The sequence below is a fragment of the Carlito syrichta genome, unplaced genomic scaffold (genome assembly GCF_000164805.1).
Source record: "Carlito syrichta isolate Samal-C Ts95f unplaced genomic scaffold, Tarsius_syrichta-2.0.1 Scaffold316693, whole genome shotgun sequence".
Lineage (NCBI taxonomy): Eukaryota > Metazoa > Chordata > Mammalia > Primates > Tarsiidae > Carlito > Carlito syrichta.
The window spans coordinates 45,095-62,831 of record NW_007260789.1 but is presented as its reverse complement, the minus strand read 5'-3'; the positions used below and the strand labels follow the sequence as shown (position 1 = coordinate 62,831).

The 17,737-nt window shown below is 36.9% G+C and overlaps 1 pseudogene; it reads left to right on the top strand.

The window, feature by feature from the left end:
- Positions 1–14,124: 14,124 nt before the first annotated feature.
- LOC103277235 lies at positions 14,125–15,135 on the top strand (annotated as a pseudogene).
- Positions 15,136–17,737: the final 2,602 nt, after the last annotated feature.

Genomic DNA, 17,737 nt, shown 5'->3' with positions numbered 1-17,737 from the left:
GTCATCACATTTTTTAAAGCTCCCTAGGCGATTTCCAAGGTGATGCCAGTGTTTAGAACTACAGGGACTTTAATTTATGTTTTATATTAACATTTTCCCTGTGGCCACACATTTGATGATTTCAACTAAAAGGTAGCACAGGTAAAAATCAGGAAATAAGCAAAAACACACACACAAACTAACAAAACCACAAGAACAAAACAATAGCAATAACTACAAGCTTTATCCCCCCACCAAAGTGCATTTGCTTTTTCATTACATATTTGCTGAACATTCATTTTAATCTATACATGCAGCTAAGGGTGGTTAGTAAGAACAATGACCCAGGCCCTAACCATGTAGAATTTTTAATGGGGTAACTAATATAGATAAAATATTATAATATATATACTACACTATATACTATATATATGTGTATATATATATATATATATATACACTATACTATATAATATATAGTATAGAGGAAAGGAATATAATTCAGATAGGGCTAGGGTGTGTATGAGTAATTGAATTAGTTTACACTTGATTTGAGTCTCAAAAGAAAGGAGGACTATGATGAAGTATGGAAAAGAATTACAGACTGAGGGAACAGCATGTATAAAAATACAGAGACAAGAAAGAACTTGGTCCCTGTAGTAGGCAGAATAACATTCTTCCTCATCTCCCCAAAGATGTCCATATCCTAATTCCTGGAACCTATGGATATGTTATGTTACGTAGCAAAGGGGATTAAGATTGCAAATGGAATCAAATTATGAATCAGTGAATCTTAAAGTAAGGAGATTAGCCAGGATTATCCAGATTGGCCCAATGTAATCACAAAGGTCCTTTAAAGTGGAAGAGGGAGACAGAATCAGAGAGAGAGATGAAAATACTATGCTGCTAGCTTTGAAGAGATAGGAGGAGACCAGGAGCCAAGGAATGCAGTGGTCTCTAGAAGCTGAAGACAACAAGGTAATGAATTATCCTTTGTAGCCTGTGGAAGTAACACAGTCCTATTGACACCTTAATTATAGACTTCTGACCTCCAGAACTATGGAATAATATATATGTGTTATTTTGAAGCCATTAAGTTCTTAGTGATTTGTTACAGCAGCAGTTGGAAGCTAACATGGCTCCTTTCAGGGAACTGCAAGTAAGGATATGTATGGAATACATTGTTAGCGAATCATTGAATGACTTTGGCAGGGGAGGAAATGAAACAGGGTCATATTACAGAAAATCCACACTTATAGCAATGTTGATAATGAACTTGAAATAGGGTCAACTGCAGAAGAGAGCAGGATATGAGGTAGAAAAATTAGAGAGGAGACTGTTGTAATTTGAGTAACATAATAAAAAAGAATGATAATAGCTGTGTTTTATTGAGGGTTTTTGAATGACCCTGTATTTTATAGCTTACATTCTAATCTTTTATTCTTAAAAAATTCTCAAGAAAACTAATACTCAAATTTTATAGGTGAAGTGTCTGAGACTTGGGTAATGTAAAGAAGTTGCTCAAGATTATGCAGCTAATTAGTGATGAGCTAGGTTTGGAACCTGTCTATTGACCTCAATGCCTATATCACTATGTCGAAAAAGAAAGGCAGATAGTAATGCACTGGAGAATGAGTGAGAAGATTTTTAAAAGGATAAGAAATCAGGGCCATTGGAAACAGTCTTCAATACTACAGAAGCACTTGAAGGTTTCAGAATAATAACCAAAGAAAATGAAGCTAAGTCATGACTAAATAAAAGGTTAAACATTGAATTTTTTCTCTTTCTTTCTTTCTTTTTTTTTTTTTGAGTTGGAGTCTCTCTCTGTCGCCTAGACTGGAGTGCAGTGGCCACTCCTGGCCACCGCAGCCTCGACCTGCTGGGCTCCAGCGATCCTTCCATCTTAGCCTTCCAAGTAGCCGGAACTACAGGCATGCGCTACCACGCCCGGCTGATTTTTTGATTTATTGTAGAGATGAGGTCTCACTGCCCAGGCGGGTCTTGAGCCCGCGGGCTCAATCCACTCACCTCAGCCTCCCAAAGGCACGGGATTACAGGCTGAGCCACCGAACCTGGCTGAATTTTTTCTATTTCTATTAAATTCTCAAACCCTTTACAACTGTATCAACAATTTTTAATCAATATGTAAAATATTTGCTACCACTATGCATCCACACTGTTTAGTGCTGTTTGATGGGTGAGAATTAAACTGATAGAATCAATGGAAAGTGAGTGCAACTGACTGTAATAGGTAGCAAATTATAACACCCAATCCAAATCAAGAAAGATGGCTTGCTTTTTGGGAATATGCAGGAACTTTCTGTAGGACATTAAAAGAGATCACAATAAAATAAAAGATCACATAAACACCTACATAATTATGAAAGCTGACCATGTATACAATATATGAACCTCTTCTTAGTGTGTCGTCAAAAGTTCCAACACTCAAAAGTACTCATCAAACTCAAAAAGGCTGAAAAAATTAGTGGACTATGCTTTGTTTGCTCATCTCTGTCTCTTCAATGCCCTACATGGGGTCAAGTTAATATTTATTGACTTGACTAAATGCAGCATGTTTAAGTACATTTTCTTGTAATTATTTCCTATAATTTGGTTATAGGATGGGACCATAATAACTTGAGTGGTCTGGATTACAAAACCACAAATATTTTCTATGGGGGGGGGGAAACAAATAATTAAAAAAAAAAGGCATCTGAAAGAGGAGAAAAGAGCAAATAGGTCTTTACCACTGTGGTCTCAAATTGAACACGTACCAATGTTAAGATAGATGAAGAGACACAGATCCCCAGAACGATAGGAAGAGTGAAATCGATGAGCAGACTTGGAAAGTGCAGAGCAAAACAAAACCGTGCAGACTGAACGGCAAAGAAGCTGTCAATAGGTCAGAGGTTCAGAGACGCTAAGTTGAAGAGATATGACAGACTGCTGAGACCGAGAAATTTTGCTTACTGATTGCATGGATCAATATGAGGGAGGTTACTAAAATACCTCCCTACACATCATGTTATATGTCTGTCCAAAATGGGATTCCCCTTAATCTCAAATTGTTCCTCTTCATCTTTTAGACACAAGTTTTGCTATCAAGCTTAGCCTCTGTCATATTCTCAGTTTACAGCTTTCAAGTGTTGGGTATGCATTAGGCATTTATTAAATGCTAAAACTAATTGAATACTGTAACTGCTTATATTTAGTGTAATTGAATACATTGTATCAGTTTCTGGATGTTCAGTCGTCCTCAAATGCTGGCTCAGGAACTGGCTGTGTCAGAATCATCTTGAAAGAATTAGACATTATAGTTTTGTAGTTCCTGCCCCTGGAGATCCCAATTCAATGTCTGATGATGTTCAGATTCAGATATCTGTATTTTTATAAAGTGTCTCAAAGGACTCTATCAATAATTCAAGTGTCAGCACGTTTTTCTTTATAAAGGAAGATAGTAAATATTTCAGACTTTGCAGGCCATATGGTCTTTGTTAAAACTACTGAACTCTATCAGATAGCATGAAAGCTACAATAGATAACACATAAACAAAAGAGTATGGCTATTTTCCAATAAAACTTTATTTACAAAAAGCAGGCAGCAAGTTACTCAAAAGGTTGAACAATAGAATTACCATATGATCTAGAAATTCCACTACTAAGTACATGCCCCCAAATAACTGAAAGCAGATACTCTAACACATATTTGTACACTGACGTTCATAGTGGCATTATTCACAACAACCAAACAAGGAAGCAGCACACGTGTCCATCAATAGATGAATAGAAAACAAAGTGTGATGTAAACATACAATGGAATATTATTCAGCCTTAAAAAGGAAGGAAATTCTGACACGTGCCATGACATGGATGACCCTTGAGGATAATTGTTAGGTGAACTAAGCCAGCCACAAAAAACCCCCAAATACTGCACAATTCCATTTTTATGGGGTACCTAGAATAGTCATATTCATAGAGAATGAAAGTAGAATAATAGTTTCTGGAGGCTGTGAGGAAAGAAGAATTAGGAGTTATTGTTTAATGGGTACAATTTCAGTTTGGAATGATGAAAAAGTTCTTGAGATAGATGGTAATGATGGTTGCACAACCATGTGAATGTGCTTAATGCCACTGAATTGTACACTTGAGGAAGGTTAAATGGTTAATTTTTTTGTTGTATATATTTTACCACAATAAAAATAATTTTAAAACATAATTAAAAAGCAGAAAGCAAAAACAAACACATGGAAGGAGGCATAGATTTGGCCCATGGTTGTGGTTTACCAATCCCTGGTCTCATGTACAGTCAGGGTATGTAATCACTAGCAACAGTTCATATCCTTTTAGAGTTAGTATGGCAGTCAAACCAACCTTTACTTTCCTTTGATTTGGGATTATTTTCAGAAACAGAAATCCCTGGTGTTTAACAACATGCAATCTTTGCCAACTTCCATGGAAAATAAAGTCTTCTCTGTCATACTCAGATCAAATGGCATTCTGTATTATTATGATCTACTCTAGTCCTCCAAAATCTATCTGCCACTAAATACTATATAGGTCAATTTTTACCCCCTTCTGGAAATATACCCAGAGGAACTCAAATCATTCTACAAAAAGAATACCTGTACATGCAGGTTTATTGCAGTACTATTCTCGATAGCAAAAACATGGAACCAATCCTGCTGCTTATTGAAAGTGGACTGGATAAAGAAAATGTGGTACATATATATACAATGGAGTACTATGCAGTCATAAAGAAGGACAAAACTATGGACTTCACAACAACTTGGATGGATTTAGAGTCTATCATACTCAGTGATCTATCACAGAAATAAAGAATGAAATACCTCATAAGTGGGTCTTGAATATTTATCGCAATGCTACAAGACAATGATCGGCAGTAGTGGGACACTGCTGGGGTTGGGGGGAGCATATAATATCACTAAGGGTACCTGATCCTAAACCAGAGGAAGTGAGGACAAGTGGGAGACCCAAACTTCACCTGCATATAGACCACTTATGTACCTAATCCTGACATGTACCCCACATCTTTTTTTAAAAAAATACTAGATAGGGTTTTCCATGTGGAGATATTCCAAATACATTATTTGCCTCCAGTTGATTTTGTCCAGCCCTTTTGTCTCTCTCTCTTGATTCTTGTGTCGGTTAAACTGCCTTTTATCCACAAGTGAGGGCAGAGAGACCCAGTGTTCCTCTAAAACTACTCCCTGTTGGGCAGTGGGGTAGAAGTTCTCTCTCACTTTTGGGGATTTGAGTTTGGTGGTAAGTTTTCTCCCTCCAAATGCTATCAAGTTACTTATTTTTTTCCCCAATGATAGTTTAAATAGTAAACTTTAGCAGAGTGCCTCTTCAGTTACAAACTTAAAATTAGTGAATAACTACAATTTAATTAGGTTTTATTTATAAAGAAATGACCTATTATTTTTATGTATATAAGTAAAACTAGAATGATATTTAAAATGAGGTAATCACAGATGTTTCATCTACAGAAATTTCTTCAGTCCAACAAAATTTTGTACTTTAAGGATTGAAGTAAGAGTGACAGGATATAAAACTAGTTTCCTGATTCAGAACAGCATCCTTTGTCCCCTCAACTTTCTGATCAAACATCTCAAAGAAGGTCTAAAATAACTTGTCCAATCAGCTTAGTAGAATAATGTACTTATAAGGTAGAGTATAGATTCATACTTAAAGAAAAATACTTTTTATGTTTGCAGCAAAACCTCACAGTGAACCAAACACTGCCCTAAAAAATAAAGTCTACAGAACATAAGAGGAAGTAAACTGACTCAATTGGCATGTTGGATACTTATCTCATTGCTTTGTTAGAATATGGTTTATTTTTCTCATATTTGTCACTAATACTTACACACCTTAGAAAAGTATAAAAACAATAAATGGTGGGAGTAAGGAATTAAGGGAAGGGGTGCCGTGTAATTGTGTGTGTGTTTGTGTGTGTGTGTGTGTGTGTGTGTGTGTATGCTGAACATATAGTTGTTGCAAAGCAGCTTACTGTGAGAGTAGTGGAACTTTACATATTTTTTATGTATCACACATAGTGAGTTTAGGTACTGCTATGGTCTGAATGTTAGTGCCTCTCACCATCCCACAAATTTATATTTTGAAACCTAATCCCCAATGTGATGGAATTAAGAGATGAGGTTTTTGGGAGGTGCTTAGGTCATGAGTAGAGCCATCATGAATAGGGTTAATGCCCTCATAAGAGGATGAGGAACCTGGAGATCTTCCTTTTCATCATGTGAAGACATAGTGAGAAGGTAGCACCTGTGACCAGAAAGCAGGACCTTATCAGATGCCAAATCTGCTAGTGCCTTGAAGTTGTAGTTCTTAGAACTATGAGAAATAAATATTTGTTATTTATTGTCATCTAGTTTATAGTATTTTGATAGCATTTTGTTATACCAGCCTGAACAGACTAAGACACGCACCTAGTCTAGACATGTTCCTGTCTTACTTCAGTTTCCCTGAGAGATTCTGAAATGGCACACTATGATACAACTCTCAGAGAGCACTCCCAGAGTTGGCTGTTGTTTTAAAACTTGTTTTTCTGAGGGTCATATCTATGGTGGTAGTCAAACCATCTGAGTGAGCTGTGGTCTACACAAAGTTCTATGTTTAAGTGCAGGTACTGATGTGGATGTGCTCTATTCATTCACGTGTTTATGCAACAGCAAAAATCAGTACTTCCTTTGTCCGAGTAGGCAACGTGCTGTAGCTGCCAAGGATGAGGAGATGAAGAAAGTCTAATTGCAGGAGTAGGAGTCCTGGATCAGAGTTAGTGGAAATAAATAGGAGTAATTGAGATAAGGGGTAAGAGGGTGAGCCTGAAGAGATTAGAAAGACAATATGACTTCACAGGTAAGAAGTTCCTCCTATATGCCAGTCTCGTGCTAATTGCTTAACAGACTCAAACTCTTCTAGTCTTTCACAACAGTATGCAAGTTCTATGATTATGCTCATTTTACAGGGAGATTGAATAACAATGGTTACTAGTAGAACTGGAATTCAAATCTAGTGTCTAACTCCAGAGTTGAAACTCTTCAACATATGCTCTTTAGTAAAATATTTTCACAATCCTTGCATACTGTAGACGGATAGAATAATGCCAACACTAGTGCTGTAGAAGTTAATGCCTTAAAAACTGACAACATAAGGGGATTTATGATGGGAGTGGAGAGAGTGTAGATTGACTCTAAATCCTAACTCAGAGAAGCTGGTGCCGACATATGGGTCCATGAGAGTATTGTTTAACCCTTCATTTTTCTCATTGCTTAACCTCATTTTCCTCAAGTGTGATTGAATGTTAATTATATTATATAGTTTATAGTATTAACATTCGAATTAAATGAGATAATGCATAAAAAGTGCCTTGCTCAGTAGAAAGAATAGAATCTTAATAAAAAATCCTTTATTTTCATGCCTGGCTAACTCCATATTCCAGAGTTACTCTGCCATTGATTTTGTTTGAGTAAATGATCAGTAATCATTGTTCATAATTTTTTCTATGCAATATTTATGTGTTTGAATAAGGATCATGAAAATTGTGAACTGAAATTAAAAACAATATACCTAGAAGGAAAGAAAATCAAAAAAATATCCATTGAGTCAGCTTATGTATTACAACTTCTTTTTAATAGTGACAGAACATAAAAAGCACAATTTAAATTGCATTTAAAATTAGGGCCATAATTTTCATTGTTTTAGAGAGCAGATTACCTTCCCAAGGACTTCTGAGTGTGTTGCAGAAATATATATTTTTAATAGACAGGGTCTTTCTCTGTTGCTCAGGCTGGAGGGCAGTGTGCTATCATAGTTCACTGCAGTCTCGAACTCCTGGGCTCAAGTGGCTCTCCTACCTCAGCCTCCTAAGTAACTGGAACCACTGGTGTGCACCATCATGCCTGCCTAATATTTTATATTTTTTTTGTAGAGATGAAGTCTTGTTATGTTATCTAGACTGGTCTTGAACTTCTGGGCTCAGGTGATAGTCCTACCATGACCTTCCAGCCTACTGAAATTATAGATGTGAGCCACTGCGCCAGATTGAAATATATTAAAAAACTCCCCAAACTAGGTCAAATTATAGACCTACCATTACCCATCTATTGACTATGGGATCTTTAGTCTACTTATACTTTTTACCTCACCAAAAACCAGTATTTTTAGACTCAAATTGATGAAGAACATAAAGTGTATTAGCAAAGTGTGAGACAGTTTATGTCAATAGCAATAAAGCTCTCCTTTCCCATCACTTCAAAGTAATACAAAATTCTCTAACAAAAAGTTTTCTTTATTCTTTCCACAAAGTAAAGAATGTTATAGAAGCCTCAATGTCTGGGTCTCGTGTTTGTCATATTGTTCTTGAAAAGACTCTCAAAATACTAACTGCTCTCTCTTCAAGATGGATGGTTCCAGCATTTTAGTTAGGAATGTTACTTATAGAGTTCATAATTTTTAAAGAAGGAACGTATTTTACAGTTGAGTGGAATTGTGTCTTACAGCTGGTAGCTCTGCTGTATTAGGGAAGTCATTGCTGTATCGCCCAAAGCAAACTTCTAAGGCTATCTTTGTGCCTCAGAGATCAGATAGCCAGTGACAAGCTGCCAAGAAAACAGGCTGGAGGGGCTACATTCAGTTTCTTCCAACTCTGAAAATTGGTCGACCCAGCCCAAGCATATTGTCGGTGTTTTATTAAAAGTGTTGATTTAGGGAATGTTGTGTTTGCCATGCATTGTCATGCCTCAAAGCCTTGGTTTCCAGCCTTTATTTATATGCCTAATTGTTGCCATGGAAATTCAATATTTAAAGAGGTAATTATTGCTGATCTTGTTGCATGTGTCCATTTCTGATGTCCAGCTGTTAGCTCTTTAGCTCCAGTCTAGCAGATTAATTACTGCTATTGATTACTTTGAGCTTCTCTCTTCACACCTGCAGTCTGTGTAATTAGCTGGTGGCCTCCTCTGAAAATTAGGAGCAGTTTCATTCTGGCATTTTGCCATTTCCCAGCCATGTGAACTGCACTGACGAACAAAAGCAAATCTATTTTAAATAGAGATATCTGGGTAATGAACTCTTTGTGTTCTTGAACTATCCGTGGATAATTCAAATTACCCTCTGTTAGCAAATATTGCACCTCATTTGATGACTATCTGCAAAGAAAAAATTCCAAAACACTGGTTTTTATTCCCATTTCCACCTTGCAGAAATTTGCTCCTGTGTGTGGTTAAAAAAAATGAAAACAACTTTCTAAGTCTGCTTCTGAGGGTATTGGGGTACTGAAATAAGTTTCCTAATGGAACCCAGTGGAAGCAGCTGTGTTTGCACTCTTAAGTATTCCTCACATCCGGGTATTAATATTTATCCTTTCATTGGATTCATACTCCCAACTCCGAAGACATTTGAATCACCATTCTTGGGAGTCACTAAAATTCATCAGGAATAAAAAGTTTTCTATTAAAATTAACTTAGAGATATGAAAGAAATATTGGAGGAGTCTTTGAATTTTTCTTCCCAACTGTATTTCAGCCAGTAAGATTTTTTTTTTCTTTCCTGCTCATTGGAAACCAAATTTGGCATTGCCAAACATTAAAATCTAGAGTTCTGCCTCTGATGTCCTGTTATGATACTTTCTCATCTGTTGTATGTTACTGCCTAAACACTCAGGAAATACAAGTTGGTAGTAGAATTGGGAGTGGACTTCCCAAGTAATGACATGCAATGATTTCTAACATGGCCAGCTGTTCCTCTCCATGCTGACAGGGTCCCACCAGTGGTCCCTTTAGCTATTTAGCTTGTGTTGAGTTATTATCCTAAAGGCTATTGCTTATTATAGAAAAAAATAAAGTACTTTCCTCCTGCCCATTGCATGCATCTGCCAGCTTTCATTTGATGCTTAAAGTGGGTAAGTATGTCCCCAAAACCACTTAGCACATGGAAGGAAAAAAGTTCAGAAAGTTGTCATTTGTCAGAACGATAACAATATCATTCCACTATGTCAAGCACAAATGCGCTTGGTTGGATCACAGCAACATGGGAATGTTCAATCAGCTCCAAGACAGCCTCTGTGGAAGCAAAGAAACAACATCCTGAGGTTCTAGAGAATCAGGTGGGAGATGGGTATGCAGTGGAAAAGAGTAAAACGAGTACAGGCATCCACTCATCAACTCAAATGAAGCTTTGGGGCATCTAATGGGGAGGCTGAACACCGGCCCTCAGACCAGAAGGTCCCCAGCTGGAATCTCATCATTTCCGCTGTTTCCAGATTAAAATTTAAATTGTGTGCTGCCATTTGGAGGCCTTCTGGGCAGGGTCTCATAGAGTCACCAGTTATTAGGAATGCCTCCTATTATCACAGCCCTAAAAGCTATTTGAACAGCAGCCTAATGTGACTGTGATTTCCAAGGACCATTTGCTGTTATTGCAGCTCTGCTCGGATGTGAGTGGGAGCAACTAACCAAAGTTGCCTTCTCATAGTACCAGAGAGGAGGATCAGAGGCACCAGAGAAATATTTAACTGGCTGTAAATGTAAATTCACCCAAAATAAACAATCTTTTGTTTTCCCCATTTGGGCAAGGTCATCTCTAATTCCGGCAAATAGCAACACTCCCTTACAAGGGTATAAACTTTAGAAATTTACATTAATTATAATTTCAACTCAACTGAAAATATGAAAATTATGGAAACATTAGTTTTAAAGGGGTAGTACAGTAAAATAAAAAGGGATAATTGTACATAATATTCCATACTTACGGATGATATATTTTCTTTCAAATAGAAATTTATACATGTATACAGTTTCTCTTTGAGTGCCACCACAAAATTAAACATGTTAACTTTATGGACATGTATAGGCAGTGCGCATATACAGTATATGCAGTGTGAAGTTAGACGTGTCACAGGTCTCTGGTATATGAAGTGGCTTCAGCTATTGGATTTTTAGCACCTGCATAAGAGAAATGAAAAGTATTTAGTTTTGCTTTTTAAACTTGATTTTTAAAACCAGTAAAGTTTCTAAAAACATGATGAAGAATATCTTAATTTGTGTACGTATGTGTTATATCACCATAGGGTGTTATAAAAAGCTATGTGAAATGAAGGTTGAGAAATTATCTAGTGAATAATAAAAATACTGCGTTGACATATATCAGGTACTTATTATACGCCAGACATTGTGTTAAGTGATTTAAATACATCATCTATGTTAATTCTTATAGTGGATATATATTATGAATGTTATAATTCTCTGGATTTTACAGAGGAGGACATTGAAGCTTAGAGGTTTCATTACTTGAACATGGTTACATTTAGTAAACGACTTCATTTTTAAAAAATTTGCCAGGCTTTCACTTACTTCTGGTTATTTTACAGTTTTGATGATGTGCTCTATTTGTAAGAATTCTTTAATATTTGAATGAATGAAATGAAATATCTGCTCATAAACTTGGTGTCTTCGGACCCAACTAATATTAGGTAATCCTTAGTCTGACATTTAGTTTTTTCTTAATTTATTGTTACTTATTACAAGCAGTTGTGTAAGGAGTTCCAACATCTTGTTATCTTGTCCATAAGTTAACAGACCACTTAACAAAACAGGGAAAGAGCAGAACTGGGCATTTGTGCCATTGTTGTCTGACCTGGGTCAGGCAGAATACTCATTGACTGTCATAAGTTCTCCTGTGGGGAAGACTTTTTGCTAAAAAATACAGATTATTATTGATTCCATTACTGGAAATGCAGGGAAAGTCTCCTTCCCATGATCTTGTTACTGTTTTATTTCTTGCTGTGTACAATGATTTTTTGTTTCACTTTGATGCCTGAAAAATTCATTCCAAGAAGATGATCAGAATAATATTTACATTTATGTATAATACACATATGTAGAATATACTTTGCTTTTCCATATATATGGGAAAACAATATATAGCTATATATAATCATATATAAATATATTTATATATGTGTGTGCATGCATTGCTGTACCATACACCACACATAGATGCACAAACACACAAAATTGCTGTTTCATGCAGTGTTTCTAAGATGTTTTCTGCCAAAGACCTTTGAGGGAATAAAGGGCAGAACTTTCTGAGTGTCAGTATGTACATAAATATCTTCAGATTCTATGAAAACATCTTCAGTTTTTTAGGCATAGATTACTGTTAGAAGGACAGTCATTTTATGATCTACAGTACACATTAGATAGTCATCAAGAAGTTCTCTTGGAAAAACAGAGGATGTCAGAATTTTTTTATCTTCTATTTTCCCTTTCTTTGCCTAAAAATGTCCCATCTCTAGCATCAACTTTTGGCCTAATGAGCGGAAGCTACATTAGTAAAATCTTAGGCAGATAAATTGACTCAAACTTTAGTTTGATGATCCTACTTAAGACATTCAATTAATTCTGTTTTGCTACAAGCTAATTTATGACTTTGTATTTATTCAAAAAATGTTGAACACTCAAAGCAGTAGGAGACAAAGTAATGAATTATTCTACCTTCTTTCATGTGCTCTCATGTGTTCACTACACCAAGTGAGGAAGAGAAACAGGAAAGAAACCCTTTTGATGTAAGAAATGTGGGTATTTTCTTGTCACATCAGGCAGCCTTTAACTGATATAAATACATACTTGGGCCCTCTAGGAGATGATAATTAGTGCCACAAATATTAGTTTATTAATTGCTATTACAATTTTCTTTATTTAACCTGTAAATAGTTTTTAAAAATTAATCCTTCCTTCCTTCCTTCTTTCCTTCCTTCCTCCCTTGCTCTCTCCCTCTCTCCCTCCCTCCCTCCTTCCCTCCCTCTCTCCTCTTCCTCCTTCCTTCCCTCCCTCCCTTCTTCTCTTCCTCCTTCCATTTCTTCCTTTTCCTTTCTTTTGTGACAAGACTCGGTTTAGCATGGTTGTAAAACCTGTTTTCTTTGTGGTATATGATGACTGACAGTTTGATAAAGTTGTGCTGTATTAACAGATATTATTATCCACTTTTCTGTGACAAAGCTTAATAACTGATCTGTACAACTTGAGAGAGAAGATAAAAATCTGAGTGTTTTAAAGTAATTTACAGCCCCATGCCACACTCGGCGTGTTTTTAATGAGCTTCTCTAGATCTACAGGTAGTGAAAGTTTTCTCTGCTGATGTGCAGAGCAACTTGTCAAGACATCCTGCAGGGAAGTGTGTTCAAAGAAGGTCAGTCAGGGAATGAAACTGCATGAGGTGATGCTGTGGTACATAATTGACTTCCTCTGTCTCTGGAATGTGATAGAAGGCGAGGTTGAGAGGAAGCTGCCCCTTCTCAATTTCCTTTCCTTCTTTCTCACTTTATTAAAACTGCTTTTCTTACACCCCCTTCTATCATTTATCTTTCTTTTTTGTATTCTGCCGACTAAAACTCTAATTGCAACCCATGTTGCCTTTGTTGCTGAATTGAGAATACGAAACATTTCTTACAAATAACCCCACATTTCCAGACTGCCTTGTTTTTTAAGTCTTATCTTTTTCATCCAGCTTTCTAAGGGCAAGCAAAAATCATGTTCCTCTCCCTAGCATAACAGGTGGTGTTATTGTGTGTGACAGGTTAATCTTGCTATGCTGCAAAAGAAAGTCATATTGTTTCAGACGCTTTGCAGTGATTTTTTTTACTATTCCTACTCTTGTACTTTGGAGCCTTTGCTCTTGGTCCACCAATCTCAACAGACTGCCCTGGCCCCTCCTGCTAATCAATAACTGTGAACAAAATATGCATTGTCAAAGTAATAGATTTTCCAATATCTTCCCATACTAATTGGAAAAGTAGGTACTTAAGATGGGAATATATCAGTCAATTTAAAATAAATTCTGTTTTCATGGTGCGAAGAAAAGTAATTGTACAGAGTGTATTTATTTTGCTGTGTTTTTAAACATAGTTGTAGGTCCTTACCATATTAGACAGTATTTTGTGAAATGACTGCTTCATTCTACCCAGAGACATTCAGAAAGTAAACTTGGATACAGTCAGTCATAAAATCATCTGCCAACAGAGTGACAGTTACCTTGACAATGCTGATAAAAAGTAGAGACAGCTCTACCAGCGGGACTTTAAGGTAGCAAGTCTAACAGAAGTTCTCTGCTCCCAGACGCTGGTCCCTGGGCTTCCTGTCTCAGAAGCACAGCAGCAGGCATCATGGATGATGAAGAGATTCCTCAAGGATAACTTTTCCAAGCCTGTCCACCTCACAGTTTTCCTAGGATACAAGGCTGGCATGACCCATATTTTGTGGGAAGTTGACAGGCCAGTATCTAAGGTGAACACAAAGGAAGTTGTAGAGGCCGTGACCACTGTGTAGATGCCACATGTAGGCATCGTGGGTTGTGTGGAAACCCCACATGGCCTTCAAACTTTCAAGACCATCTTTGCTGAGCACATCAGTGATGAGTGCAAAAAGTGCTTCTGTAAAAGCTGGCATAAATCCAAGAAGAAGGCCTTCACCAAGTACTACAAGAAATGGCAGGATGAGGATGACAAGAAGCAGCTGGAGAAGGACTTCAGCAGCATGAAAAAGTACTGCTAGGTCATCTGTATCATCACTCACACCAAGATGCATCTCCTTCCTTTGTGCCAGATGAAGGCCACCTGATGGACATCCAGGTGAATTGAGACACTGTGACTGAGACACTGGACTGGGCCTGGGAGAGGCTAGAGCAGCGAGTCCCTGTGAACCAAGTGTTTGGGCAGGAAAAGATGATAGACATCATTGGGGTAACTGAGGGAAAAGGTGACAAAGGGGTCATCAGTCGTTGGCATACCAAGAAGCTGACTCACAAGACCCACCAAGGGCTGCATAAGGTTGCCTGTATTGGGACATGGCATCTTGCCTGTATGACCTTCCCTGTGGAATGGGCTGGACCAAATGACTATCCTCCACTACACAGAGATCAGCAAGAAGATATATAAGATTAACCAGGGCTACTTTACCAAGGATGGTAAATTGATCAAGAACAATACCTCCACTATTTATGACCTGTCTGACAAAAACATCAGTCCTCTGTGTGGCTTTGCCCACTATAGTGAAGTGATCAATGACTTTGTCATGTTGAAAGACTGTGTGGTGGAGACCCAGACGTGTTTTCTTTTGGGTAAAGTTTTAGTGGAGACCTCACTCCCTCTTCCTTTTCTTTCTGCTTTCCTTCCTTCCTTCTTCTATCCCTCCCCTCTCATCTTTTCTGGTTTGTCTTTTCTTTTCTCTTCCCTTCATAAATATTGACTGAATACTTTCTATGAGCCAAGCCTGATGTTGTGGAGATGCACATCAAACAAGACATATAAGTCAATTACTACCTGCTTTATCTCTTAATCTTGGAATCTAAACAGTAATTCCTGATTTATTTTTTTTCCCTCAACCTATGCCACTATCAGAATGCTTGCTGACTCTACCTCCAAAATTTGGAATCTGGATCTGTTACACCAAATCAACTTTTACACCCATCTGCCTTAATGTCAAGCCACCATCACTTTCCCCTAATCTATTACATTTGCCATCTAACTGGCCTACCAGCATACACGATTGCTTTTCTTATCATTCATCTTCTAGTAGCTAAAGTGATATTTAAAAATATAAATCAGAGCTTGTCATAGTCTCCATTTTTTTAATCCTCCGGTAGCTTCCAGTGCTTTGTATTTGACAATGAGTTCCTAGTTACTTTGGCCTTACATGGTATGGCTCCTTTCTATCTCCCTGATCCTTTGCTGGTAGCTCTCCCTCTTGCATGCAACTCTCCAATAATACTCATGCACTTTCTGATTCTCAGAAAGCATGTGCCTGCCTTAGAGTCATTTCCTTTGACATTCCCTCTGCCCAGAGGGATCTTCTCCCTTATTGCTATGACTGGTTTCATCTCTTCATTCTTGTCTTAGTTCAGATGCTACCTTTCTAGAGAGATCTTCTATCATCTGCCTCCACCCTTAGTCACTCTCTATCACATTGTCTTATTTTATTTTTCACATGACTCTACCTCTAATAAAATTATTTTATTCATTAATTTGTTTGCACATTAATTTTTTCCTGCTCTCACTAGAATGCAATCTCTATGACAGCAAGTCATTCTCTGTTTTGTTCATGACTATATCCTCATTCATGACTATATTTCCAATGCTGAGCATTGATAAATTTTTTTTGTATTAATAAACCCTATGCCTAATGGTTTCTTTTTTTTTATTTTGTAAATCTGATGAAGGCTAATGGCTTCTGCTTAAGAAACTTATATCAGTGCTTCTTCAAAATTCAAGTCTGATGTAACAAGAGTATATTTGTCTGCTCGGGTTGCCAGAACAAAATACCACAGACTGGGAGGCTAGGTATCCAAGATCAAGGTGCTGATAGGGTTGGGTTGATTTCTCATGAGGCTTCTCTTCCTGTCTTGTTGTCAGTTGTCTTTCTTTCTTTGTCCTTACATAGCCTCTCTTCTCCATGCATAGACATCTAGTATCTCTTTCTCTTCATACAAGGAGCTTAATTCTATCAGATTGTAGCCCCACCCTTATGTCTTTAATAACTTTGATTTCATCCTAATGGCCCTATCTCCAAATACAGTTACATTGGGGTCAGGACTTCAACATATGTTTTTTTTGAGGGAGAGAGGGTTACAATTCAGTCCATAACAGAGGGTGAGGAGAAAGTCATTTTTATTTTAGTTGTCTAAACTATAACGGATTTGTGCAATTCTACATGGGAACAGATTGAAAATTTGGCATATGTGCTTTGACCAAGGTATTACTTGACTTGTATCGTGTCTCAGTGCATGTTATGGCACAAATTGTATATTTTAATGTGATATTTTATTGAACTTCTCTTGTTGATGTGCATAATGGAGCACAACCATTATAATTTAAATTTTAATTCGTTTTTTTTTAGCATAAAGTTTTGACTAGGTAACATGCGATGTTAATCACATGGAGTTTGCCTTTCAATATTTCCTGAAGCTTTTAATGAGCACTGATACTATGATGTGCATAATTTTTCCACAAACCAAGCTTATCTATAAATCCTAAATAAAGTCATCCCAAAATAGATGAAATATAAATTATGAAATGGTTATTATTCTTATTTCTTTTCTCTCACCATGATTTCCTTTTTCTTCTCATGCTTTCTTTTTCAGGAGGGAATATTGGGTGAGAGATGATCCTCTTAATTCATTTTATTTCCTATTTTCCTAGGCATGAATATTTAGGCGGTACCTAAGGATGGTTTCTAGGCAGTGAAAGAAATGGAAATTACTTACCCCAGGAACCCTGCTTATATTCTTATTAATTCAGTTTCATACTGTTAAATGAACAACATCGGTGGGATCAGAAGATTTGGAAATCCTCTACCACAGACACTCCATTTTTATTCTGCGTTTTTAGGGTGAAGATATTGTTTGCTTACCTAAGTTACAAGGTACTCCAATATATTTACACATGGAACAATTAGTTGGAAAGAATCATGTATGAATTAAGTTATAGCCTTGTTTTGTTTTCTTTCAGGAATCTCAGACAGAACAAATGAGCCTACACAGATAACAGTTTTCTGTGGCTAAATCATTTAATAAGAAATTTAAAACATTACATCAATATGGTTATGATCATTGTGTGCACAGGACAAAGCCAAGTACATTTATAGAACAAGTCAAATTGAGAAAAATTTGGAAGGGGATTGCTTAAACACTGAAAAGCTCCTGGAGCAATTGATTACAGAATTTA